The sequence below is a fragment of the Lithobates pipiens genome, unplaced genomic scaffold, assembly GCF_037356315.1.
Source record: "Lithobates pipiens isolate NorthernLeopardFrog02 unplaced genomic scaffold, aLitPip1_a1.2 Scaffold_24, whole genome shotgun sequence".
NCBI classification, from domain to species: Eukaryota; Metazoa; Chordata; class Amphibia; order Anura; family Ranidae; genus Lithobates; species Lithobates pipiens.
The window spans coordinates 4,122,491-4,150,013 of record NW_027507786.1 but is presented as its reverse complement, the minus strand read 5'-3'; the positions used below and the strand labels follow the sequence as shown (position 1 = coordinate 4,150,013).

The 27,523-nt window shown below is 44.4% G+C and overlaps 1 protein-coding gene across 3 annotated transcripts in view; it reads right to left on the bottom strand.

Annotated features, from left to right (window-relative positions):
• The window catches only part of LOC143929620 (uncharacterized), a 329,026-nt gene that overhangs the window by 185,013 nt on the left and 116,490 nt on the right, over positions 1 to 27,523 (bottom strand). For 2 of the 3 annotated variants that reach the window (XM_077453525.1, XM_077453526.1), the window contains exon 1: positions 4,313 to 4,612. The exons of the other annotated variant lie outside the window; for it this stretch is intronic. The gene's annotated coding sequence lies outside the window, so the exon portion shown is untranslated. Of the gene's footprint in view, positions 1 to 4,312; positions 4,613 to 27,523 lie in introns of those variants that run through there. 3 annotated transcript variants of the gene reach the window in all.

The window sequence follows — 27,523 nt, the reverse complement described above, 5'->3', positions numbered from 1 at the left end:
CCATTTGCTATAAAAATGCATTGATTACTGTAAAAATGTCACTGGCATGGAAGGGGTTAACACCAGGGGGCGATCAAGGGGTTAACTGTGTTCCATTTGTGCGTTTCTAACTGTAAGGGGAGGGGACTGACCTAGAGGAAAGGACAGATCGTGGTTCTTAGCTATTAGGAACTCACGATCTGTCACTTCTCACAGAACACAACAGGGATTTGTGTGTTTATCCTTCTGCCCCTGTTCTGCCTCTCGTGCCCACGATCGCTGGCGACCGTCGGCCATGAGCATCGACGCCCCAGCAGTGCAGCGGGCGCATGCGCGCGCCTGCTATCCCGATCCCACGAGCTGACATATAGCTACGACGGCTCACAGGATCGTGCTGACCTGCTGCAGTATAATAATGGTGGCTGTTGGGCAAGCAATTGAAGAACATATAGAAGATGAATACTGCACACCTGGGTGTTGTAATATGTTGGCCGATTTATGTAGGATATTGTATTAAAGTACCATAATGACCAGAAATTCAGTTGAGTTGTCCAAGCCAACTGAATTTTAACATATCAAAGGGACAGCTGAAGAACCTTTGATGTGTTATTCTTATGCAAGTCTACCTAGGTGCGTGAGGTATGGCCTGTTAACCTAATTGAACATTTCAAAGGGTACATTGTTTACATAGTTAAGGATGATGTAGGACCATAGAAGAAGTATTTACTGATGGTAATTAGACTGGAGGGGGTATTCATGGGCAGCATTTGGTTGACCTAGCAGAACCTGCCCAGTGTCAGACCAGTACTTGAGAGGACATTCAAGCTGGCATTCCGTCTGTTCACTTGGTGTGTAATTATGGAGGCACAGGTCTAGGAGACATGGGACTTTGAAGGCTGGTATTCGTTGTCATATATACTCTGTTGGATTGTGCCATGTTGCAAGACTTTGTTCTGTGTTGGAAGTCAATAAAGTGCATCTCTCTGGAAGAATCGGGTTGCTGCGGAAGAGTACTTACATCGAGATTATAATAACTACTAATTATATACCAACCACGATATTATACCACTACACTGGGGAGCTTCCTTTTTCACAACCAGACTATACCATGGAAGACATTAATGTTTCAGTTAAAAAAGAAATAACAAAGGACATCATATAAAGCCAACAACAGACCAGTATACAATAAAAAAACATAGGTTTAAAGGGGCCCATTAGTTGTATCAGCAAGGCATCTTCAAGTGGCGATTACAGTATTTTGCAAAAACTATATGATGAACAGTTTAGCTTTATGAACAGTATCAATTGAACACAATCCCAAAGGAACCACTTAAAGCAGAACAGGGCCCAGGGATGAAGTCCAACTCACAGCTTAATTCCCTTGTAAAACATCCAGAAAACAACAGAGAGAGAGAAAAAAAGAATAAAAAGAAAGAGGAGAGAAGAAGGTAAGGTCCTGAGCTCATCACTCCTGGGGGTTAGAGAGTGCTGGCACAACGGTCAGCAAGGAATAGTCTAGCCTCACGGAGGATCCTCTTGCCAATGTTCTACCATATTGGAAAGGCGTAATGCCGCGTACACACGAGCGGACTGTATGGCGTACTTAGTCCGTCATACAATCCGACGGACAGTCCGTCATACTTTCCACTGAACGGACTTGACCACACACGGATACCCAAACAGTCCGTCGAAAGCTTGCGCGATGACGTGTACAGCACGTACGACGGGACTAGAAATAGGAAGTCCAATACACAGCAAAGCACCCTTCCGCCGTGTAAATCCTTTCTGGGCATGCGCCATTCTTAGTCCGTCGAACTAGCATACTGACGAGCGGATTGTCCGCTGAAACCAAAGTACGACGGACAGAATTTCGAAAAATCCGAAATACTTAGTACGCCAGACTGCACGCTGAAAAAGTCCGCTGAAGCCCACACACGAGCGGACTGTCCGCTGAAATGTGTTTCGATGGACTAAGTACGCCATAGAGTCCGCCCGTGTGTATGCGGCATAAGGGACTCTATACTCTGCACATCCCTAATCCTAGCGTACAACTCTATAGAGTTCGGTGGTGTTTTCCCGCTTCCATTGGAGTGCTACGAGGCATCTAGCAGCTGTTAGGATGTCAACTTCTTAGCTAACCTGGGGGACAGTAGCCCCAGTAAGAATATTTTGGGACAAAATGGGAAGTCTACTTCAAACAGTCGTTGAAAGAGATCTTGAAGCGACCGCCAATATGATTGCAAAAGTGGGCATTGCCAATAGATATGAAGCAAAGTGGCTAGACTAGAATGTTTTAGTTCTTAAAGGGAATTAAAAAAATATGCAGGATAGAAAAACTTCTGAACTAAGAATTCTACGGTATTCTATGTTGCATTTGACACAAAAGATAATAGTCTAAATGTGGACCTCAGTTTTCTAAATATGAATATCCACTATTTTTATGACCACTCTTACCTCTGTAATTCTTTCCCCTCTCCCAGTCCATAGCCCTCGCCTTTCCTTATCTCACCAACTATCCAAGGTAAATTGCTGCTGTTGTGTATGTTGGTCTTATTGAACATTATTGATGAATATTAGTACTTATTAAACCTTAAAGAAGGGGATGCACCCCCCAAAAGCTTGTCCTAAAGATTTGGATGTTAGTACAAATAAAAAAAAGTATCATGGACAGTACTCCCTTTTGTCCCTTTTTTCTTGCAAGTGCACTAATACAGCTACAATCACCTCAAGGAAAAAATGAAATATAATGCCATAAAAAACAAAAATAATCCTTAACATTCAGCTTCCTTTTCAGAAATGAGTACAACGTACTTCCCACCTTTGCAGTTTTCCAGCATTGACTTACTTGCAGCTCTCGGAATTTGATCATACGACATTTAATATTGACAATGGAAGTTGAGACTTGAAGACTTCCTATTACCAGAAGCTGAGATCTTAGCTCTGAATAGATAACTATAGAACCGTGTTCTTCAAAATGTGGCCTGCGGGCCAGATGTGGCCATTTGCTTGCTTTTATCCAGCCCCTGGGGCACTATTCTTTCCACAGATAGAAGGAGCTCTTCCTCCCAATGACACCAACAATGGGTCACTAATCCTGTCACTGACATCAACAATGGGGCGCTATTCCTCTCATTGACAACAATGATGGAGCACTATTCCTCTCACTGATAGCAAAAATTGACACTATTCCTCCCACCCAGGGATGCACTGATATCACTTTTTTAACACCAAGGACAAGTACTGATATATTTTTTTAAGTACTTGCCGATACCCATTACCGATACTTATCACCTAGGAAGAGTAGGTAGAAGGGTGGTTTGGGAAGTGGGGGGGGGGGAGTCAGGGAGTTGGGTAAGGCTGGGGTGTGGGCAGGGTGGGGGGTTAGGGGGGTAAGTGAAGATAGGGTGGAGGTGTAGGGGGGTGAGTGAGGACAGGGGAGTAGGGGGTTAAGTGATGACAGAGTGGGGGGGAGTAGGGGGTAAGTGAGGACAGGGTGGTGGGAGTAGGGGGTGAGGACAGGGTGGGAGGGAGTAGAAGAGTAAGTGAGAGGCAGGGTGGGGGGGTTGGGGAGGTAAGTGAGGGCAGGGTGGGACGGAGTAGGGGGGGAGGGCTGGGTGGGGAGAGAGCAGGGGGTAAGTTATGGCAAATGCTTAGTATCAGCATTGATACCAATAGTGGTATCAGTATCAATATCGGTGCAACCCTACTGACACAAATACCAACAATGGGTCACTATTCCTCCCACCAACACCAATGATAGGACACTATTTCTCCTCCTACTGACCGCTGGTGCTATGTAATTTTCTGACTCTCACTGATAACCAAACAGTAATCTGACCATTTGTTTAAAAAGTTTGGAGACCTTTGTTATAGAGCATTCACCATGTGTCACTAACTTTGGGTCCCACTCTGACTGAGGTCAGAATGGGAAAGTATTTTAACTCAGGGCATTAGCCCAACATATATTACCCCAAGGCCAGTCCTTCCCTTGGTTGGTGGAAGTACAGATTCCCCTTAATGAACCTTTACAATATCTGTCTGTAAATACAGTAGTTGCAAAAAGTAAGACAGTGTCAAGCTTTCCTTGTAAACGCTGGGCAGGTGGAGGTATTTATTATCCATAGGAAGACTTTCAAGACCCTAATCTCTACTCTTCTAAGAAGAAGGATGAAGGATCATAAATGCATTGGAATGATCTATGGCTAGCCAAGATCATAGCTGAGGTAGATGAACCATCCCTGACTGAAGTAGGAAACAGATTAAGACTATGTCTATCTAAAAGTTATTTTTTTCCAAACAAATGAATTATGTTAACCAAAATATGGACACTTACCCCTGATGAAATGACTCCAGCTGAAATCAAAAGGATGACAATCCCAGGACAACATCCAAACCGTGTTTCATAAACTAAGATATCAAAAATACAGGACAGGAATCCTTTTTAGATTCAACAAAAGTCATCAAAAAATGCATTTAATCCCTAAATAAGAGGAAGTATGGTTGACTTTCTGCTTGGTTGACTTTCTGCTTGGTTGACTTTCTGCTTGGTTGATTTTCTGCTTGGTTGATTTTCTGCTTGGTTGATGAATATTTTTATGGTACAAGAAATGCAGTCTTTTATGAAGTAAGTTTCCTTATGAAGTTTTTAAGTAACAGTCGGTGACAAATTTTGGCTTCAAGGAGTGAACCTGTTCTTAAAGTATTTTTCAGACGTCACTTGTTGTAGTAAAGTCCTGAGGGTTGGTTGGCTCAATATGAAACAAAACCAGTTTCAACTGATACCGCTGTCATTTTTTTGCTATCTGTCAGCTCTTTTCTAAAAAAAAAAGATTGATGTGATATGAGAATTTGCAAATATTTGCATTGATTATATAAGGTATGATGATCTGAACTGGGGATAAAGGAAAAACCAATAAAGACTTAGAATGTGATAGAATGTGATATGAGTTTTAAACTGTATAAAGAAACCCGTTATTCCCAACAAATATGTTATTACAACACACCCATGGAGTCTTCACCAGAGTTCCTAATGGTGTAGAACAGGGGTCTTCAAACTATGGCCCTCCAGTTGTTCAGAAACTACAATTCCCATCATGCCTAGTCATGTCTGTGTATGCCAAAGTTTTACAATGCCTCATGGGATCCATAGTTCCGCAACAGCTGGAGGGCCGTAGTTTGAGGATCCCTGGTGTAGAAGAACCAGGAGTCCTGATGGCCCCCAAATCTCTGTGATGTAGGCTGGTACCAGGTTGTGCTACTCAGGATAACCCCACCAAGGGGTGAGCAAGGACAGGAAGGCTACAGTGTGGAGACTTTACACTAGGGGATTGCCAAGAAAATAGTCAAGTCCAGGCAGGGGCTTCAGCAAGCAAAAATCAAGAGGTCTGACCAGGGGTCAACTGAAGCAGCAAACAAATTATTAGTTAGGTCACTTCGGCTTAGCGACACTCAAGCAATCTCTCTGGTAAGTAGCTCTTTGTAACAAGGGCCAGCTTGTGAGAAGACACAGCAACAGCCACCTCCTGGACCCATGCAGTGTAGCAGATCAGCTGCAGAGCTGATTTATGGAAAATTAACAATTTCATAAATAACTATAAGAAATCAAACACCATAAATTCAGTAACAACAGATGGCAAGTGATAGCAGGAAGAGATCTGTGGATGTTCACTAGCCCAATGGCTTGACTAAAATCCACAACTTTCCCCAGATGCTCTCTGCTGACTCAAGGACAGTTTAAAATGGAGAATGTATTACTTTCTTCAAGGGGTTGAGACCCTGTTAGAGGTATCAACAACCAGCCAAAAGAAAGGTCCATACGACCAGAAGGGTCCTGCTTCGTAGAAAACCCACTTCTTCCACAGACCTCCAAAGACCACTTAACCCATCAAAATGCTATGATGACTATACTCCCGCCCCAATAATATGTGTGCGACTTTACAACGGGGTGGATGGCTGAGTCCAACTTTTCTCTACATCAATCTTTTTGGATCAATCCTCTAACAGCCCGCAGTTCCTATCCCTCTGGTTCCTTCCTACCATGATCTGACCGTTAACCTTCAAGCAGGTAAGACCCCACCTTACAACACTAACTATTCTGTACCATAGTCAAGTAGATCTTTATTATTTTGTTTTTCCTTGGAGTCTATTTCAAATCAAGCTTTCATTTACCAAAATATATGCCGCAATTCTGCACCCTACTTTGCACTGAAGATGAGACAAATGTTCAATCAAAGCACATGCACAATGAAGAAGTACTCTGCTGCAGCTTTTATATTGTCTCAGACCAGCAAAGGGAGGAATTTTTTGAAGTTGCACTCTTCTAGAAAACATTTCATGACCTGCTCCACTGCTGCTATGCAGAAATTCCTTGAACAAAGGTAGCCATGGCTGCATGCAGAATCCCTTAAGCAGCAGCGCACTTACATGAAAGGCACGTAGTCATTAGAAAGTTTCAAATACTTTAAATTCCCTGTTGGCCTTTGACTTTATAAATATAAATCATGTGCTGCGCTATAATAAAGAAAAAAAAAAAGAAAAAATAAAGTGGGCTGCGCTAAAAGAAATAGTGAGGTATTCAATCAATGAAGAAATGCTAAAACATTAAAAAATTAAAAAATTAATTGATAATCTCCCCTATAATATACAAATAATTTGCTGTAGTGATATATAAGTGACTATTATCTTATCCCCATACAAAATCCCACATCATAAATTGCGAATGAACACACATATCATTAAAAAAAAAAAAAATATATATATATATATATATATATATATATATATATATATATATATATATATATATATATATATATATATATATATATATATATATTAGGGCTGTTACTGATTACAATTTTCCTGTTCAATTAATCGTTTTTTTTTTAATCGATTAATCGACTAATTTCGATTAATTATAACGCACATACAGTTTTTACAATTTTTTTTTTTATTAAACTTTAAGAAAAACATAGAAAGTTAGTTTAACTTTAACTGTAATGTCCACATCTCCCCCATACTGTACGGTCCACATTTCCCCACATCTCCCCCCATGCTGTACTGTCCACATCTCCCCCCCCATAAAGTACTGCCCACATCTCCCCCCCATAAAGTACTGCCCACATCTCCCCCCTATAAAGTACTGCCCACATCTCCCCCCATGCTGTACTGTCAACATCTCCCCACATCTCCCCCATACCTTAATATTCATGATTGTCTGCTCTGTCTGGAATAGACAGCAGGCAGACCCGTCCGTCCTCAGAGTAGACACAAGCAAGCGGGCAATGATGACATCAGCGCGCGCGTCTAGGCTGCCGTCGGGTGGACCAAGATGGCCATGGCTCCGGAGCTAGGCCGAAGCCGCGTGATCTCACGCTGGTGCTGCTCACCCTTAGGTAACAGCCGCTCACCTCAGAGCGAGTGACCTCACAATTAAGTTTGGTCAATACACACTTGTGAATCACCTTAAAAGGATTCCGGATTAGTTGCAAGGTCCCAAGCTGCTCAATGATGAGGCCTCCTCTCCTGTCAGCAGATCAATGATCTTGTTGGTGACTTCTAGAATCTTCTAGTCATTATTTTTCTTGGGCTTCAGGAAATGAGGTGAAGGCACTGTGATGGTTAAAGGGTCACCAGACTTCACTGGTGGGACACACTCCTCTGCTGCCAGATGGAACGTCTTCTCTCTACTTCCTCACAGCTCACCCCAGGGGTTAGAAGATTGTAGAAGTCACCAACAAGATCATTGGTCTGCTGACAGGAGAGGAGGCCTCATCATTGAGCAGCTTGGGACCTTGCAACTAATCTGGAATCCTTTTAAAGTGATTCACAAGTGTGTATTGACCAAACTTAATTGTCACACGCTCTGAGGTGAGCGGCTTTTACCTAAGGGTGGGGAGCACCAGAGTGACATCACCATAATAGATCTTTATGATCACGGTCACCAATCAAGTCACGTTGGTTTATTTAAAGTGGATGTAAACCCACTCTCATCCTTTCTAAATTACTGCAATAATGGTTATCTAGAACAGGGGTAGGGAACCTTGGTGGGATTTGTAGTTTCAAAACAGCTGGAGAGCCAAGGTTCCCTACCCCTGATCTAGAAGGATATTCATGTCTCCTGCGTGTATACTTATCTGTCAAATGTCTCCCCTCTGTCTGCTATGAGACCCAAAAAACTGCATATTTTGTGGGAGGGTCTGTTTTCCAGGGCTCAGTGGGTAGAGTCGTTATGTCAGTAGACTCCCCGCCCACCTCTATACTCCCCTTATCAACATGCATTTTCTCCTGTGTATTTCTTACACTGAACTTCTGCTATGATCTCTAACATCCAGTCAAAACCCAGAAAAGTCCCCACATGACTTCAGCATGCCAAATCACGCTGAGGTGTGGAACAGCCAATCCTTGCAAAGTTGCTGAAGAAAGGAGTGGGGGGATTAAAAAATAATGCATGTCTCTTAGGGTAGTACATGAGATATGTAAATCACCTGTCAATCACAGCAAGGGGGAAGAACGGACAAAGATTTCACAGTTTGTCCATTTTATTTCAATGAAAAAAGATATGAGGATTGTTCAGAGCTGGTTTAACTCTTTGTGGCTAGACTGGGCACAGTTAATCTGAAATGCGACCCGGCACAGTGGTGTAGTGGTTAGCACTTTTGCCTAGCAGTAAAAAGGGTCACTGGTTCGAATCCCAACCATGACACTACCTGCCTGGAGTTTGCATGTACTCCCTGTGCCTGTGTGGGTTTTCTCCGGGTACTCCGGTTTCCTCCCGCATTCCAAAGACATGCTGGTGGGTTAATTGGCTTCTGTCCAAGATTGACCCTAGTATATGAATGGGGACCTTGGATTGTGGCCTCCTTGAGGGTAGGGACTGATGTGAGTGTGCAATGTACAGGGATAGGGACAATTGTAGACACTCACTGAGGTTGGACTGGTGTCTTTATTCAACCTTACTAATTATGTAACTATGAAATCCCATACTCTATATTGTGCCAGACAAAAAATAAATAAAACATTTTCAGGTTTACATCCACTTTAACATTGTTTCAACAAAGACTTTGTATTAATTTTGAACTGATCCTTTGTGATCAGGGTGTCACGGACTTATATGCACTTGAGAACTTTACGGATCACGTTTTTGTCCCTATATATGTATATATATATTTTAATGATATGTGTGTTCATTCACAATTTCTGATGTGGGATTTTGTATGGTGATAATAGTCACTTATATATCACTAGAGCAAATTATTTTTTATATTATAGTTGTGTTGGTATTTAATACACTGCAGTTTCAGCAGACTATTATATCATAACACATGATTTCTATTTATAAAGTCAAAGGCCAACAGGGAATTTAAAGTATTTGAAGATTTCAGATTATTAGGAGAAATAGCGCAGCACATGATTCATATTTATTTTGTTAACACACGATAGTATGGGACGTGATTAGTGCTATCAGCTATCAGTCTATCATTGAGAGATAGGGGAGGTTTTATCAGGTAGCTCGCAAGACCTTTACATTTGTTGGCCTTTGACTTTATGTTTGCTTCATGAAATTGGTCAAGGTTTTGCATGTGTGTTCTTGAAAACTAAAAAGAGCCACAGTACCAGCCACCTCCTGGACCCATGCAATGTAGCAGATCAGCTGCAGAGCTGATTTATGGAAAATTAACAATTTCATAAATAACTATAAGCAATCAAACACCATAAATTCAGTAACAACAGATGGCAAGTGATAGCAGGAAGAGATCTGTGGATGTTCACTAGCCCAATGGCTTGACTAAAATTCACAACTTTCCCCAGCTGCTCTCTGCTGACTCAGGGACAGTTTAAAATGGAGAATGTATTACTTTCTTCAAGGGGGTTGAGACCCTGTTAGAGGTATCAACAACCAGCCAAAAGAAAGGTCGATACGACCAGAAGGGTCCTGCTTCATAGAAAACCCACTTCTTCCACAGACCCCCAAAGACCCCTTAACCCATCAAAATGCTGTGATGACTATACTCCCGCCCAATAATATGCGTGCGACTTTACAACGGGGTGGATGGCTGAGTCCAACTTTTCTCTACATCAGTCTTTTTGGAACAATCTCCTAACAGCCCGCAGTTCCTATCCCTCTGGTTCCTCCCTACCATGATCTGACCGTCAACCTTCAAGCAGGTAATACCCCACCTTACAACACTAACTATTCTGTACCATAATCAAGTAGATCTTTATTATTTTGTTTTTCCTTGGGGTCTATTGCAAATCAAGCTTTCATTTACCAAAATATATGCCACCCACAATTCTGCACCCTACTTTGCACTGAAGATGAGACCTGTGTATTCTTGAAATCCAAAAAGAGCTAATGTTTTGTAAGTTACAGACACGGGGGTTGATTTACAAAAGGCAAATCCACTTTGCACTACAAATTGCCTAAAAGTGCACTTGTGAGGGGAAGCTCTGAAATGAGGGGAAGCTCTGCTGATTTTATCAACCAATCGCGTGCAAGCTAAAATGCTGTTTTTTATTTTCCTTGCATGTCCCTTGCATGTCAGTAGATTTGCCTTTATTAAATAAGCCCCCAAGCATGGGCATCTGCAGAACTTTTTTCGGGGGGGGGGCATCATTTTAGGGTCACCCATGCGCCGTCCCTTTTCGACAATGTCATTATCACATTGTCATGGTCAGAGACTGCAGACGTAGTACAGTCCCTAGGATAAGTAATGGATAATGGCCAACAGGCCCTCTTACCAGACCCAGTGAAACTACAGCAGTGATCCCTCCGGCTGGACGATCGTTCACTCTGGGTTCCCCGGGGGCGACTCTGGTCAGTAGTGTAGCATGTCTGTACCCTGGCAGTGGCTCAGTCTTTGTCTCTCTGGCGGTGCTGGGCATCATGGCTCTCTCTGGTGGTCTCTCTGGATCTGATCCCTAATTCCGGGGGTGGGGGGGGGGGGGGGTGGGCTATTGACCCCCCTTGCCCCTACCTGCGGACGCCCATGCCCCCATGGTCTTTAGGTTGGGGACAAATACAATCTAAATGGCAAATTATTGTCGGTTTACTTTTGTATGTAATTCATTACAGACTTTTAGCTAGAGTACAAAATAAACAATTATTTGTGTATGGGCATAGTATCAAGCTTTGTGTTTGGCCCAATTATATGTGGCCTAATTAGCAGTATATATCACTAAAACAGATGTTACTATTTGCATACATTTCCAAATACATGGAAGATTCATGGTCAAGGTGCCTATGCGGAGTGTGGTTCGTATTAGTGAGAACCCACTCATGGTTGAACTGAACTTATAAAGTGAAGGTTTGATATGTTATAGGGAAGATTTATAAATGTTGATTGTGCCCAAGCAATACCCAGTAAAATTTAACTTTTTGTACTGAATTCCTCCCAGTTACCAGTGTATTTCCTAGTATATTATGGTATACAAAACCAAAGGAATTCATGGCTCAACTTACTGAACAGCTTGCTAACCAACCAAATTGATCTGTCTGACAGTATGCGTTAAAAACAGGGGTTTAGTTTGGACACATTTGCAAATACATGCTATAAGTGCCCCATCAAGGCACCCCAGTATCTGTAGTCCTAACTCTGGATTTAGAGAGCCTCCACAGTGGAAGCACATACATTATAATGGATAGGCAAATGTGTGCAAACTAAACCCCTGTTTTTAACACATACAGGACAATTTGGTTGGTTGCAGGCTGGTTGGTAAGTTGAGCTGGGAATTTCTTTGGTTTTGTTTTGCATGCGTTGCCCTTCCATGTGCTCCTTGCTGCAAAGGCCAGTTATAGGTGGGGGCAGGGACCATTTGTTTTTACTGTTGAAATATTGGTGAAGGGATGCATTGGACACCTTTGCTGCCATGGTGCTAAATTCTGGGTGTCCAGTGCCCCCCTGTGCCTTTAAGGAAGGGTGGGCTCCCTCCAGGCTCACCTGCCCTCTGCCTATCTATTATCATGCATGTTTTTCTACTGTGGAAGCTCTAAAATATTAAGAGTTAGGACTACAGATGTTGGGGGGCCTTTATGGGGCTCTGTGGCTTATGCATGTATGTGCAAATGAGTGTAAACGAAAGCCCTGTTTTTGACGAAAACTGTTAGGGCCGGTTCACACAGCGAGGCGCGGCGAGGCGTCTCCGACTTACCTCGCCGCGACCTGCGGGGAGCTCAGCGGCGACTTGCAGAGGACTTCTGTATAGAAGTCAATGCAAGTCGCCCCCGAAGTCGCCCCGAAGTAGTACAGGAACCTTTTTTCTGAGTCGGAGCGACTCGAGTCGCTCCTCTCAGAACGGTTCCATAGTACAGAACGGGGGCGACTTGCGGGAGCAAGGCGAGGCGAGCCGTGTCGCCTCGCCTCGCTGTGTGAACCGGCCCTAAGCCCTTGTACACACGGTTGGACATTTCGACAACCAAATCCGTCGGATTTTGTCTGTCGGATCTTATCCGAAACTGTTGCATACACGCGGTCGGACAAAGTTGTCGAAAAATCCGATCTTTCAGAACGTGATGACGTAATTTCGATGGGACTACGTTCAGGCTAGTAGCCAATAGCTTTGATGTAGGAATTTGATCTGAGCATGTGTGGCACTTTGTCCGATCTAAATTCTCTACACATGATCGGAGTATGTCCTATCGGACCAGTTTGTCGGAAAATATTTCCAGCAAGTTGGAAAATTTGGTCCGATGGATATTCCGACGGAAACAGTCTGATGCAGACCACACACAGTCGGATTATCCGACAACACGGTCCGATAGGACACATTCCGACGGATTCTCCGACTGTGTGTACAAGGGCTTAGACAGGACAATTCGGTTGGTTAGCAGGATGGTCGGTAAGTTGAGCTGGGAAATTCTTTGGTTTTGTATTGCATGCGTTGTCCTTCCATGGGCTCCTTGCTGCAAAGGCCAGTTAGAGATGAGGGCAGGGGCCATTTGTTTGTCCTGGTATATTATGGTGCTTAAGCACTCCTGTGACTTCAGCCTCATAGCTAAACATCGGCAGTACGAGCTCATCTAAGGCAATGCTGCCACAGGAGATTAGAGGTGAGATTTGGTGATGCCATTACTGCACCGTTCTTTGTTCACTTTCCTTGGAAACTTGTAGACCTCAGGAAGCCAAGCCCCCCCCCCCCTTTTCTACCAAATTGGCCGCTTCCATAGATACAAAAGCAGTGTAGAACAAGGCATGGTAAGTCAATACTGGAGAACTGGTAGCCGCAGAGAGACCACAGGCAAAACTGGTGGCTAATCCTTTGAGGTAGGACTACAGAAAATACCGGGGCACCTTGACGGGGCTCTGTAGCTTACACATGTATTTACAAATGTTTGCAGTCTAAACCCCTTTTTTTAACGCATACTGTTATACAGAATAATTACCGTATATACTCGAGTATAAGCCGAGATTTTCAGCCTCTTTTTTGAGGCTGAAAGTGCCCCCCTCGGCTTATACTCGAGTCACCGCTGTCTGACTGCCCGAACAGCGTGTCGAGCAGACAGACAGCGGCCATTCTACCTTTCAAAAGCCGCGCCTCCGGCTCCGCCTCCGCCTGTGATAGGCGGAACACTCAATTTCCCAGCAGTCAGTGTTCCGCCTATCACGGACATCGGCTCATCCTCGGATGAGCCGATGTCCGTGATAGGCGGAACACTGACTGCTGGGAAATTGAGTGTTCCGCCTATCACAGGCGGAGGCGGAGCCGGAGGCGCGGCTTTTGAACAGGGGAATGGCCGCCAGGGCGCCGACGAAGAGCGGCGATCCTGGCATGGGACGACACGGAGGCTCGGGACGGGACGACACGGAGGCTCGGGACGGGACGACACGGAGGCTCGGGACGGGACGACACGGAGGCTCGGGACGGGACCGGACGGAGGCTCGGGGCACAGGTAGGCTGGACACACAAGGCTGCATGGACACACACACACACACACACACACACACACACACACACACACACGGATGGATGGACACACACACACAGGGATGGACGGATGGATGGACACACACACACAGGGATGGATGGATGGATGGACACACACACACAGGGATGGATGGATGGATGGACACACACACACAGGGATGGATGGATGGATGGACACACACACACACACAGGGATGGATGGATGGATGGACGCACACACACACAGGGATGGATGGATGGACACACACACAGGGATGGATGGATGGACACACACACAGGGATGGACGGACACACAGGGATGGACGGACACAGAGGGATGGACGGACACACACAGGGATGGACAGGCATATCTCACCCTCGGCTTATACACGAGTCAATAGGTTTCCCAGTTTTTTGGGGGTAAATTGGGGGCCTCGGCTTATACTCGGGTCGGCCTATACTCGAGTATATACGGTAGGTTGGTTGCAGGCTGGTCGATAAGTTGAGTTTGGAATTTCTTTGGTTTTGATTTGCATGCGTCGCCCTTCCATGTGTTCCTTGCTGCAAAGGCCATTTATAGGTGTAAGTGGTAATTTGTATGGCTAATCCTTAGACCTGTTCCCCTTTTTCAGGCATAACTTCCACAGTAAAGATGTTTTTTTTCTTTTTTAAGATTATATAATCTCAGATTTTTTAACCACTTCAATACGGGGCATTTTTCCCCCTTCCTGCCCAGGCTAATTTTCAGCTTATAGCGCTGTTGCAACTTGAATGACAATTGCGCGGGCATGCAATGATGTACCCAAACAACATTTTTATAATTTGTTTGAGACAGATAGAGCTTTCTTTTGGTGATATTTAATCACCACTGAGTTTTATTTGTTTGCTTAACAAATGAAAAAACTATTAAACATTTTGTATATAAGTCATTTTTCTCCTTCATTGATGTGTGCTGATGAGGCTGCATCGAAGGGGACTGATGGGTACTGATGATTAGACACTAATGTGCAGCACTGATGGGCACTGATAGGCAGCACTGATGGGCACTGATGCAGGGACACTAATGTGCAGCACTGATGGGCACTGATGAGGAGACACTAATATGGAGCACTGATGGGCACTGATGAGGAGACACAAATGTGCAGCACTGATGGGCACTGATGAGGAGACACTAATGTGCAGCACTGATGAGCACTGATAGGCGGCACTGATGGGCACTGATGTGGAGACACTAATGTGCAGCACTGATAGGCATAACTGATGGGTACTGATGAGAAGACACTAATGTGCAGCACTGATGGGCACTATTAGGCGGCACTGATGGGCACTGATGCGGAGACACTAATGTGCAGCACTGATGGGCACTGATAGGCAGCACTGATGGGCACTGATGAGGAGACACTAACGTGCAGCACTGATGGGCACTGATGGGCACTGATAGGTGGCACTGATGGGCACTGATGAGGAGACACTAATGTGCAGCACTGATGGGCACTGATAGGCAGCACTGATGGGCACTGATGAGGAGACACTAATGTGCAGCACTGATGGGCACTGATAGGCGGCACTGAAGGGCACTGATGAGGAGACACTAATGTGCAGCACTGATGGGCACTGATAGGCGGCACTGATGGGCAGTGATAAGGAGCCACTAATGTGCAGCACTGATGAGAACTGATAGGCGGCACTGATGGGCACTGATAGGTGGCACTGATGAGGAGGCACTAATGTGCAGCACTGATGGGCACTGATGAGGAGACACTAATGTGCAGCACTGATGGGCACTTATAGGCAGCACTGATGGGCACTGATGGACAGCTTTTATGGACACTGATAGGTGGCACTGATGTGCACTAATAGGTGGCACTGATGATGAGGCACTGACAGACATTACTGATGGGCACAGAAAGGCAGAACTGATGGGCATCGCTGATGGTGCAATGATTATCAGTGCAGATCCCCCCTGTCAGGAAAGCCACTTATTGGCTCTCCTCTACTCACAAGCTGTCAGCATGAGTAGAGGAATGCCAATAACCGGCACTTCCTAGCTACACTGTGATGAGCTGTGATTGGACACAGCTGATCTCATGGTAAAGAATCTACATCATAGACTCTTTACCGTGATTGGAGATGCTGTGTGTCTGAGCGACTCGCCACCATAAGCTGTGCTGCACGCACGAGTAGCATGTTGTGAAGGACGTCACAAATAAACCACCGTCCAGCCATCATTTTGCTATAGGCCAGGCGGAATGTGATCAAAGCTAAATGTTGAGTATTATCATGTGAATAGCTACTTTACCTGCCTTTACCAAATTGGTCGCCTCCATAGATACAAAGACAGTGCAGAGCAAGGCATGGCAAGTCAATACTGGGGAAATGGTCAGCCGCAGAGAGAACACAGGCAAAACTGGTGGCTAATCCTGTGCCCTGTGTCCTCTTTTTTGGCATATTTTCCCGCAGTTCATTTTTTTTTAAAAGATTATATAAAATAATGTATTCACCTTCAGGCAAATTTACTCTCAGATTTTTTTTAAAGCTGAATATTGAGCATCATCGTGTGAGTAGTTGCATAGTTTGGCAAGATGAAAAAGGCACATGTCCATCAAGTTCAGGGTTGTAAATCCCCAACCACTTACTGACAGAGCACATTTTTTACTGACAACCTGAACTATGACTCCAATTAGAAAGTAAGAGAAATATTTAAACAATTTAAACAATATGTAAACATTAAAAATACATAAAATACTGCCACGCTGCTAGTCACTCAAATCAATACAAAATTATATGTCAACAACAAATCCTGCTAACACGTGTGTACTTATACAAAGTGATAATATTCCAAAAATGAGTAAAAAAAATAATAAAAATAATAAATCAAAAGAAACACCAAAAAGTCCTACTAACCTATATATGGTGAAACAAGTGCTAATCAATAAAGGGTACAAAAAAAAAAAGATGGATCCCTAAAGTGAATCAATAATCAATACATATATGGATGTAGCATAAATTCAAATCAACTTCAAATAAGTACCCTACTAGCACATATACTGTAAAACAGGAGCTACGACATAAATAAATATTGAGCATCAAAATATTAATAAAAATAGTAAACATATAATAAACTGAAATAAAGAAAAGAAGCAATAAAAAGCAAAAAACACTCCACCAGCCTACTAACACATTGACAGAGGGGTAAAAATAAATATGGAAGAAAAATAGTTCACTCCAATGGTGCTATATCCGATTGTGCCACTTCACCAGAAAGATATATTCTTCAAATTGGAATCACCCATGGATCGCTCTTCAGTCTGACAAACCACTATGTTCCATCACCATTAGGCATACACCTAATCATCTGACCCATATACTATACAGGTCAACATGCGCTCAGTACTATCAGCATCGAGGGATGATATTCCACTCTCCGTGTTCCAATGGGCACGATATGTATGTCCCCTTTTGAGAGCTCACTCATAAAATGTACTCATAAAATAGAAAAAGGGACTTCCCATAGAACAGTAATTATTTATTGAAAAATGTAAAAGCCATTAAAATAACACTTACTGTATTTATTGGCGTATAACACGCGCCGGCGTATAACACGAACCCCAAGTTTAGGAGGGAATTTTAAGAAAAAAAACTTTTAGGAGGGAAATTTAAGGAAAAAATCTTACATTTAAATGCCCATCAATGCAGCCTTATCAGTGTCCAACTGAAGCCTCGTCAGTGTCATTTGAAGCCTTGTCATTGCAGCCTTGTCATGCAGCCTGTCCTCATTGCAGCCTTTTCATTGAAGCCTGTCCATCATTGCAGTCTTGTCATTGCAGCCTGTCCATCATTGCAGCCTTGTCATGCAGCCTCTCCATCATTCCAGCCTTGTCATGCAGCCTGTCCATCATTGCAGCCTTGTCATGCAGCCTGTCCTCATTGCAGCTTTGTCATGCAGCCTGTCCATCATTGCAGCCTTGTCATGCAGCCTGTCCATCATTGCAGCCTTGTCATTGCAGCTTGTCCATCATTGCAGCCTTGCCATGCAGCCTGTCCATCATTGCAGCCTTGTCATGCAGCCTGTCCATCATTGCAGTCTTGCCATGCAGCCTGTCCATCATTCCAGCCTTGTCATGCAGCCTGTCCATCATTGCAGTCTTGTCATTGCAGCCTGTCCATCATTGCAGCCTTGTCATGCAGCCTCTCCATCATTCCAGCCTTGTCATGCAGCCTGTCCATCATTGCAGCCTTGTCATGCAGCCTGTCCTCATTGCAGCTTTGTCATGCAGCCTGTCCATCATTGCAGCCTTGTCATGCAGCCTGTCCATCATTGCAGCCTTGTCATTGCAGCCTTGCCATGCAGCCTGTCCATCATTGCAGCCTTGTCATTGCAGCCTGTCCATCATTGCAGCCTTGTCATTGCAGCCTGTCCGTCATGCAGCCTGTCCATCATTGCAGCCTTGTCATTGCAGCCTGTCCGTCATGCAGCCTGACCGTCATTACAGCCTTGTGCATCGTTGTCCCCTCAGTGATAATGTCAGCTTTTGGCTATGTATCTCAGCGGCGCCCGGTAGTTCTTGGCTGCTTTTGGCCGCCTTCGGCCGTACTCGACTTTCGGCCGCCTTCGGCCGTACTCGGCGGCTTTTGCCCGCCTTCGGCCATTCTCGGCTTTCGGCCGTACTCTGCGGCTTTTGCCCGCCTTCGCCCATACTCGGCAGCTTTCGACCGCTCTCGCCCCTTCTTGCCGGTTTTTCCGAAAGCCGCCGAGAAGGGCCGAAGGCGGGCGAAAGCCGCCGAGAAGGGCCGAAGGCGGCTGAAAGTCGCCCAGAGCCCAAAAATTGCTCGCAAATCGCGGATGATGGGCGTATAACATGCACCCACGATTTCCCCTGATTTTAAGGGGAAAAAAGTGTGTGTTATACGCCGATAAATACGGTACTATGATTTTTAGAGTTAAAGACCCATAAACAGCATGAAAAAGGTGTACCAATATGGCAACTTCCGGATTTCGGCTCTAGACAGGAAGTGACGTCACCACGCTTCCATCCTCATGTCACGTATCACAGGGATAGGAAGCAAGTGACACAAGCCGTATTTATAACAGCAAAATTGTGTATGTGTAACCGAGGCAAATAATCTTGCCAATGGCCGCCATATTTCTGTAGTCTAGGTATATGCAATTAGTGGACCTCCAGCTCTTGCAAAACTATGAGTACTATCATGCCTTTGCCTCTGGGTGTCATGCTTGTGGCTGTCAGAGTTTTGTATTGCTTCATTGGACTTGTAGTTCTGCAACAGCTGGAGGTCTGCTAATTGTACATCCCAGCTGTAGACCAACCCCCAGGTCACAGCATTTACTGACAAGATAATAATACACCAACACAGGTGAGGTCAGGAATATAACAGATAAAACAACACAAATGAGGAAGGCGCTGATCCAGTGTATAGACCCGACATGACAAAAAGTTTTTTGGTATTGATGATAAAAACTTTAATTGGCACTTGGAAAAAATGATACCCAAGATACAAAAACCATAGTCCAGCAAATAACAACTAAAAGATGGACAAATAACTGCAGCAAGCAATTCATCCACTGCCGACTACCATCTTACTGGAGACCAGATAGCACGCCAACAGTAGACATGTGCGACTCGTTTCTTAAAAATCGAATTTGTACATTCGGGAGGATCCGAAATATGAATTTCTATGCTTTCCGAATTTTGGACGAAATACAAAATTTCGTTTACGAATTTCGGATCCAAATTCCGTTACAACGGAAACGTGACTGGTGTTTTGTTGATGAATCAGAGGTTTTCTTCTGCTGCTGAGTGAGGGTTGGGATCTTTTTTAATATGGGAGATGGGAGACCGGTACTGGGTGTCGATGGGAGATTCAGAATCGGACAAAATAAGAATTTTCGTTAATTACGATTATTCATTATGATGAAGTTAAAAAACCCAGGAAGTCACCAGAGCACAGGGGTGGTGGGAGCTCCTCATAATGAGCACAGCACAAGGATGGTGGGAGCCCCTCATAATGGGCACAGCACAGGGATGGGGGAGCTCCTCATAATGAGCACAGCACAGGGATGGTGGGAGCCCCTCATAATGAGGACAGCACAGGGATGGTGGGAGCCCCTCATAATGAGCACAGGGATGGTGGGAGCCCCTCATAATGAGCACAGCACAGGGATGGGGGAGCCCCTCATAATGAGCACAGCACAGGGATGGTGGGAGCCCCTCAAAATGGGCACAGCACAGGGATGGTGGGAGCCCCTCATAATAAGCACAGCACAGGGATGGTGGGAGCCCCTCATAATTATCACAGCACAGGGATGGTGGGAGCCCCTCATAATGAGCACAGCACAGGGATGGTGGGAGCCCCTCATAATTAGCACAGCACAGGGATGGTGGGAGCCCCTCATAATTATCACAGCACAGGGATGGTGGGAGCCCCTCATAATGATAAATTTATCATACCGAAGGGTTCATAATTGTTACAAAAAGTTAACGAACCTAACAAAAATATGTATTTCGTGCGAATCCAAATCGAATTTCGGACACGAATTACGAAATACGAATTAACGGCTAATACGAAACGGAACGAAACGAAATGAAACAAACTTATTGACGGCGCACATGTCTAGCCAACAGTACTCTATTAGCACAAACATAAAATTCAAGCAGTTTTGGAACTTGCAGGTTACCTAAAAATAATTAGCCTAAAGTCGCTCAATAGAGATGCCAAAACCCCAATATCCAAAAAAGGGGAATAAAAATATATTAATAATAAATATGCCAATGCAACAAAAAAAAAAGTGCAAAATTTGGTGCAGCTGTGCATGGTAGCCAATCAGCTTCTAACTTCAGTTTGTTCAATTCAAGTTTGACCATAAAAACCTGGAAGCTGATTGGCTCCCATGTACAGCTGCACCAGATTTTGCCCTCTCCAGTTTTAGTAAATCCACCCCCTAATGATGAATACAAGCAAAAGCTGAAAGTGCAAAACGGAAAATACTCAACAGCTTCAACCTCAGCACTAGCAATTTGCAACCCGAAACACGAGAATGTTTTGTGTGCAATTAGACGGGTCACCTAAAGGCAAACTAAAGAGTTTATAAAGGTAGAATGAATCAGCAAAAATGACAAGGTAAACAGCAAAAGGCCGAAAGTGTTCAAGAAGAAACAAAAGACGCTTCAGATACTGAGTGTGCCTCTCAAAGAGGCCTCATCATTTTTCATAATTTTTCATAATCTGTCGTCATTTTCCATCTGGTGCATGATAGAAAAAAAATCTTCACTTGCTTTAATTAAAGCCAAACAGAAAGAGTTACAAAATCTACGGAATGCTTGAAGAAATATGTTTTTTTTTTGTGATATAAGCAGGGCCGTCTTTAATATTGATTGGACCCTGGGCAAAACTTTTCTTGGCCCCCCCCCCCCCCCCCGCATGCAGTTTTGCTCTACACCTGCTCTGAGACATATGATAAATAACAGCTAGACTCAAAATCAGTTTACTGAATCAGATCAGGCAACTATTGCGATTGGTTGCCAGAGGTTACAGTGTATCATTACCGCTCACTGACTGGTTGCTAGAGGTTACAGCACACATTACACTTCACACTCAAGGGGCAAGGGAATTTAATGCAGGATAGTTGGCAAGTATGAGGCAGCTGCTTTGGGCCCCACAACAATGACAGGGCCCAGGGCAGCTGCCCCTTTTGCCCTGCCTTAAAAACGCCCCTGGATATAAGAGCGATGAACCTTTGGGTGATGTGTAGTGTGAAGTCCTGGAGGCTGCGCGATAGGGATGAGCTGCACTGCGCTGGGTTCTGTTCGAACAGGGGTCAGTGAACTTCAAATGCTGAATTTGAACCCCATTAAAATCAATGAGAGCTACATCTGTCAAATTAACCACTTGAGCTCTGGAAGGTTTTACCCCCCCCCTCTCCCCCTTCATTACCAGGCCATTTTTTTTCTATTCGGCACAGTGCTACTTTAACTGGTACTAGCGCAGTCATGCAATGCTGTACCAAAAATCATATCATTTTTTTTTCCCACACAAATAGAGCTCTCTTTTGGTGCTATTTGATCACCGCCGGGGTTTTTATTTTTTATTATATAAACGAAAATAAGACCAAAAATTTTACAATATAAAAACAATCATTTTTTACTTTCTGCTATAACACATATCCAATAAAAACATAAAAAAAAAAAAATCTAATTTCTTCATAAATGTAGCCAAAAAATATATTCTGCTACATGTCTTTGGTAAAAAAAAAAAAAGAAGAAAATCCCAATAAGCGTATATAGATTGGTTTGCGTGAAATTTATAGCGTCTACAAATTGCGTGAAATTTATAGCGTCTACAAATCATGGGATATATACTGAAGTGTTTTTTTTATATACTTTTTTATACTTTTTATACTTTTTTTTATACTAGTAATGGTGGCAATCAGGGACTTAGCCCTTGTACACACGGTTGGACATTCCGACAGATTTTGTCCGAAAGATTTTGTCTGAAACTTGTGTTGCATACACACGGTCGGACAAAGTTGTCAGAAAATCCGATCGTACGTAACGTTATTTAGTTAGGGCGGGACTACGTTCACGCTAGTAGCCAATAGCTTTGGTCTAGGAATTTGATTTGAGCATGCGTGGCACTTTGTCCGATCGGAATTCTCTACCCACAATCGGACAAAGTCCGATCGGATCATGTTGTCGGAAAGTTTTAGAGCCCAGCTCTAAAACTTTGTCCGTCGGATATTCCGACAGAAACAGTCCGATGGAGTCCACACAAAGTCGGATTATCCGACAACGCGGTCCGATCGGACATTTTCCGTCGGAATGTCCGACCGTGTGTACAAGGGCTTACAGTGGGACTATGGACAGTGCAGCGAGCAATCTGACATTAACATTTCCTGGGGGAGGGGAATGAGTAAATGTCACTGACATCACCAGTGACACTAATACAGTGATCAGTGATTTTACTATACATTGTCACTGTACTAATGGCACTGGCTGGGAAGGGATACATATTTACGGGCAGTCTAAGGGTTAACTGTGTGTGTGCCAATGTGTGTGTACTGTGTGCGGTTTACTAAGCAATGTGCTGGTTTTTACCAAGGAGAAAAAAAAAATGGCACATCACTGCTGCTTTTAGAGAGCTATGTGTTGTTTACCAACACAAGGCTCTCTTCTGTCATTCGCTCAGCCGATCAGCGGGTCCCAGCCATAAATCCGGGACCCGCTGATCAGCATGCGCTGTAGCGAACAACAGTACAGCCGGTGTGGCGCATGCACCCCCCATCTGGAGGAGCCGGTTCGCGTACATGTACAGTGCATCCGAAAGTATTCACAGCACTTCACTTTTTCCACATTTTGTCATGTTACAGCCTTGTTCCAAAATAGATCAAATTCATTATTTTCCTCAAAATACTACAAACAATATCCCATAATGACAACGTGAAAGAAGTTTGTTTGAAATCTTTGCAAATTTATAAAAAAAAAAATCCCATGTACATAAGTCCTTTGCTCAATAATTTGGTGAAGCCCCTTTGGCACCAATTACAGCCTCAAGTCTTGTTGAATATGATGCTACAAGCTTGGCACACCTATTTTTCGGGCAGTTTCTCCCATTCTTCTTTGCAGGACCTCTCAATCTTCATCAGGTTGGATGGGGAGCGTCGGGGCACAGCTATTTTCAGATCTCTCCAGAGATGTTCAATTGGGTTCAAGTCTGGGCTCTGGCTGGACCACTCAAGGACATTCAGAGAGTTGTCCTGTAGCCGCTCCTTTGTTATCTAGACATGTGCAGAGTAAAATATTTCGTTTTGGAATTTCGTTTTCGTCCGAAAACTTAATTTATTTAGTTACTCCCGAAATTCGTTTTTATTTATTTCGTTTTTCGTTCAAAAATTGCATTCGTCCGAAAATCCACATGAATTACGGTCGAATCTGTCTTTGAAGGCTTATGGTGTCTGTCGAATGTATAAAGAAGATTCGATGGAGCTAGAATATAGCATACTTTAGAACCCTATTAAAGTCTATGGGACTCCAACGTTCAAAATCTAAAGTGCTAATTTTAAAGGCTAATTTGCAAGTTACTGTCCTAAAAAGTGTTTGGGGACCCGGGTCCTGCCCCAGGGGACATGTATCAATGCAAAAAAAAAGTTTTAAAACGGCCGTTTTTTCGGGAGCAGTGATTTTAATAATGATTAAAGTGAAACAATAAAAGTGTAATATTCCTTTAAATTTCGTAGGGGGGGGGGGGTTGTCTATAGTATGCCTATGAAGGGGCGCATGTTTCCCGTGCTTAGAACTGTCCCTGCACAAAGTGTCATTTATGCAGGAAAAAAAGTCCTTTAAAATCACTCGCAGCTATTATGAATTGTCGGCTCCGTAATACAGAGAACACTCATTGAAAGTCATTGATAAAAAAATAAATAAATAAATAAAATAAAAAAGCGTGGGGGTCCCCCAAATTCAATTACCAGGCCCTTCAGGTCTGGTATGGATATTAAGGGGAACCCTGCCTCAAATTTAAGAAAAAATTTGACGTGGGGTTCCCCTAAATATCCATAACCAGACCCTTCAGGTCTGGTATGGATATTAAGGGGAACTCCGCGTCAAATTTTTAAAAAAATTGACGTGGGGTTCCCCCTAAAAATCCATACCAGACCCTTTATCCGAGCACGCAACCTGGCAGGCCACAGGAAAAGAGGGGGGGACGGGAGAGCGCCCCCCCCCTCCCTCCTGAACCGTACCAGGCCACATGCCCTCAACATTGGGAGGATGCTTTGGGGGTCTGTGACCCCTCAAAGCACCTTGTCCCCATGTTGATGAGGACAAGGGCCTCATCCCCACAACCCTGGCCGGTGGTTGTGGAGGTCTGCGGGCGGGGGGCTTATCAGAATCTGGAAGCCCCCTTTAACAAGGGGACCCCCAGATCCCGGCCCCCCCCTGTTTGAAATGGTAAGGGGGTACAAAAGTACCCCTACCATTTCACAAAGAAAGTGTAAAAAATGGTTAAATAAAACAAACACACTTTTGAAAAATTCCTTTATTAAAAATAAAAAAGTAAAAAAAAGATTCCAGCGGCGGTAATCCACTCTTGCTATCCAGCGACGGACGGTCATCTCTCCAGCGATGTCTCATCTCATCCAGCGCAGCGCAGCATCCTTCTTCTGTCTCCGTGAAGGAGACACTGCAGGCATTCCGGCGGCTGACGTTTCTTATATACGGAGGGCGGGGCCACCCGTCACCTGACCCCGCCCCCCCTCTGACGCAAGGGGAAACCCGGGGTTCCCTGTGACGTATGGGTGACCCCGCACCCCTCTGATGTAACACAGGCAGGTTTCCGTTACATCAGAGGGGGGCGGGGTCACCCATACGTCACGGGGAACCCCGGGTTTCCCCTTGCGTCAGAGGGGGGCAGGGTCAAAGTGACGGGTGGCCCCGCCCTCCATATATAAGAAACGTCAGCCGCCGGAATGCCTGCAGTGTCTCCTTCACAGAGACAGAAGAAGGATGTATTCGCTGCACTGGATGAGATGAGACATCGCTGGAGAGATGACCGTCCGTCGCTGGATAGCAAGAGTGGATTACCGCCGCTGGAATCTTTTTTTATTTTTTTATTTTTAATAAAGGAATTTTTCAAAAGTGTGTTTGTTTTATTTAACCATTTTTTACACTTTCTTTGTGAAATGGTAGGGGTACTTTTGTACCCCCTTTCCATTTCAAACAGGGGGGGGACCGGGATCTGGGGGTCCCCTTGTTAAAGGGGGCTTCCAGATTCTGATAAGCCCCCCGCCCGCAGACCTCCACAACCACTGGCCAGGGTTGTGGGGATGAGGCCCTTGTCCTCATCAACATGGGGACAAGGTGCTTTGAGGGGTCACAGACCCCCAAAGCATCCTCCCAATGTTGAGAGCATGTGGCCTGGTACGGTTCAGGAGGGAGGGGGGCCGCTCTCTCGTCCCCCCCTCTTTTCCTGCGGCCTGCCAGGTTGCGTGCTCGGATAAAGGGTCTGGTATGGATTTTTAGGGGGAACCCCACGTCAATTTTTTTTTAAATTTGACGCGGAGTTCCCCTTAATATCCATACCAGACCTGAAGGGTCTGGTTATGGATATTTAGGGGGAACCCCACGTCAATTTTTTTCTTAAATTTGAGGCAGGGTTCCCCTTAATATCCATACCAGACCTGAAGGGCCTGGTAATTTGGTAATTGAATTTGGGGGACCCCCACGCTTTTTTTTAAATTTATTTATTTATTTTTTTATCAATGACTTTCAATGAGTGTTCTCTGTATTACGGAGCCGACAATTCATAATAGCTGCGAGTGATTTTAAAGGACTTTTTTTCCTGCATAAATGACACTTTGTGCAGGGACAATTCTAAGCACGGGAAACATGCGCCCCTTCATAGGCATACTATAGACAACCCCCCCCCCCCTACGAAATTTAAAGGAATATTACACTTTTATTGTTTCACTTTAATCATTATTAAAATCACTGCTCCCGAAAAAACGGCCGTTTTTAAAACTTTTTTTTGCATTGATACATGTCCCCTGGGGCAGGACCCGGGTCCCCAAACACTTTTTAGGACAGTAACTTGCAGAATCTTTTCTCTCTGTCAAATCTTTTTTCTCTGTCGAATATTTTCTCTATATAATCTTGGACTAATAGAGGTAAGGTTAGGCACATTCGACCACAGGTTCTATAGACACAGATTGTTATTGTCAGAGTCATGTCAAATCTCCTATTCTATATCGAACTGTTGTAACAATGAAAACGAAAATAAAGCATTTATTTATGTCGGATCTTTCGTTTTTCGGATTTTGTGCTTTCGTTATCGTTTGTCAAAACGAAAATAGCTGAAATTCGGACGAAAATGCATTCGGGCGAAAACGAATGCACATGTCTATTGTTATCTTGGCTGTGTGCTTAGTGTCATTGTCCTGTTGGAAGATGAACCTTCGCTCCAGTTTGAGGTCCAGAGCACCCTGGAGCAGGTTTTCATCAAGCATGTTACATAGTTAGTAAGGTTGAATAAAGACATCAGTCTATCTAGTTCAACCTGAGTGAGTGTCTACAATTGTCCTTATCCCTGTATGTTGTGTCTCATTAAGATGCTCATCTATTATTATTACTTATTTAACCACTTCCCGACCAGCGCACGACGATGTACGTCGACAGAATGGCACGGGCAGGCATATTGGCGTACAGGTACGTCCAATATTCGATGCCGCCCTGCCATCGGGAGCGCGCCACCGGCGGCGCGCTCCCGCGCTGGTCGGGACCCCCGTGAGTCCGGTCGCGGGACCCCCGTGAGTCCGGTCGCGGGACCCGCGGACTCGATCGCCGCGGGTATCCCCGCGATCGTCTCACGGAGCGGCCGAATGGAGGAAATGCTGTATAAACAACATTTCTCCATTCTGCCTAGCAACTAGTGATGCTGATCTCTGCTCCATGTGATTGGAGCAGAGATCAGTGTACACTAAATGAAAGCCCAACCCCCCTACAGTTAGTAACACACCCCTAGGAACACTTAACCCCTACACTGCCACCCACTGGTTAACCCTTTCACTGCCAGTGTCATTTACACAGTGTTAGGTGTGACCTCAACAAGTCACCTATTTGTCAGGTTATGTTAC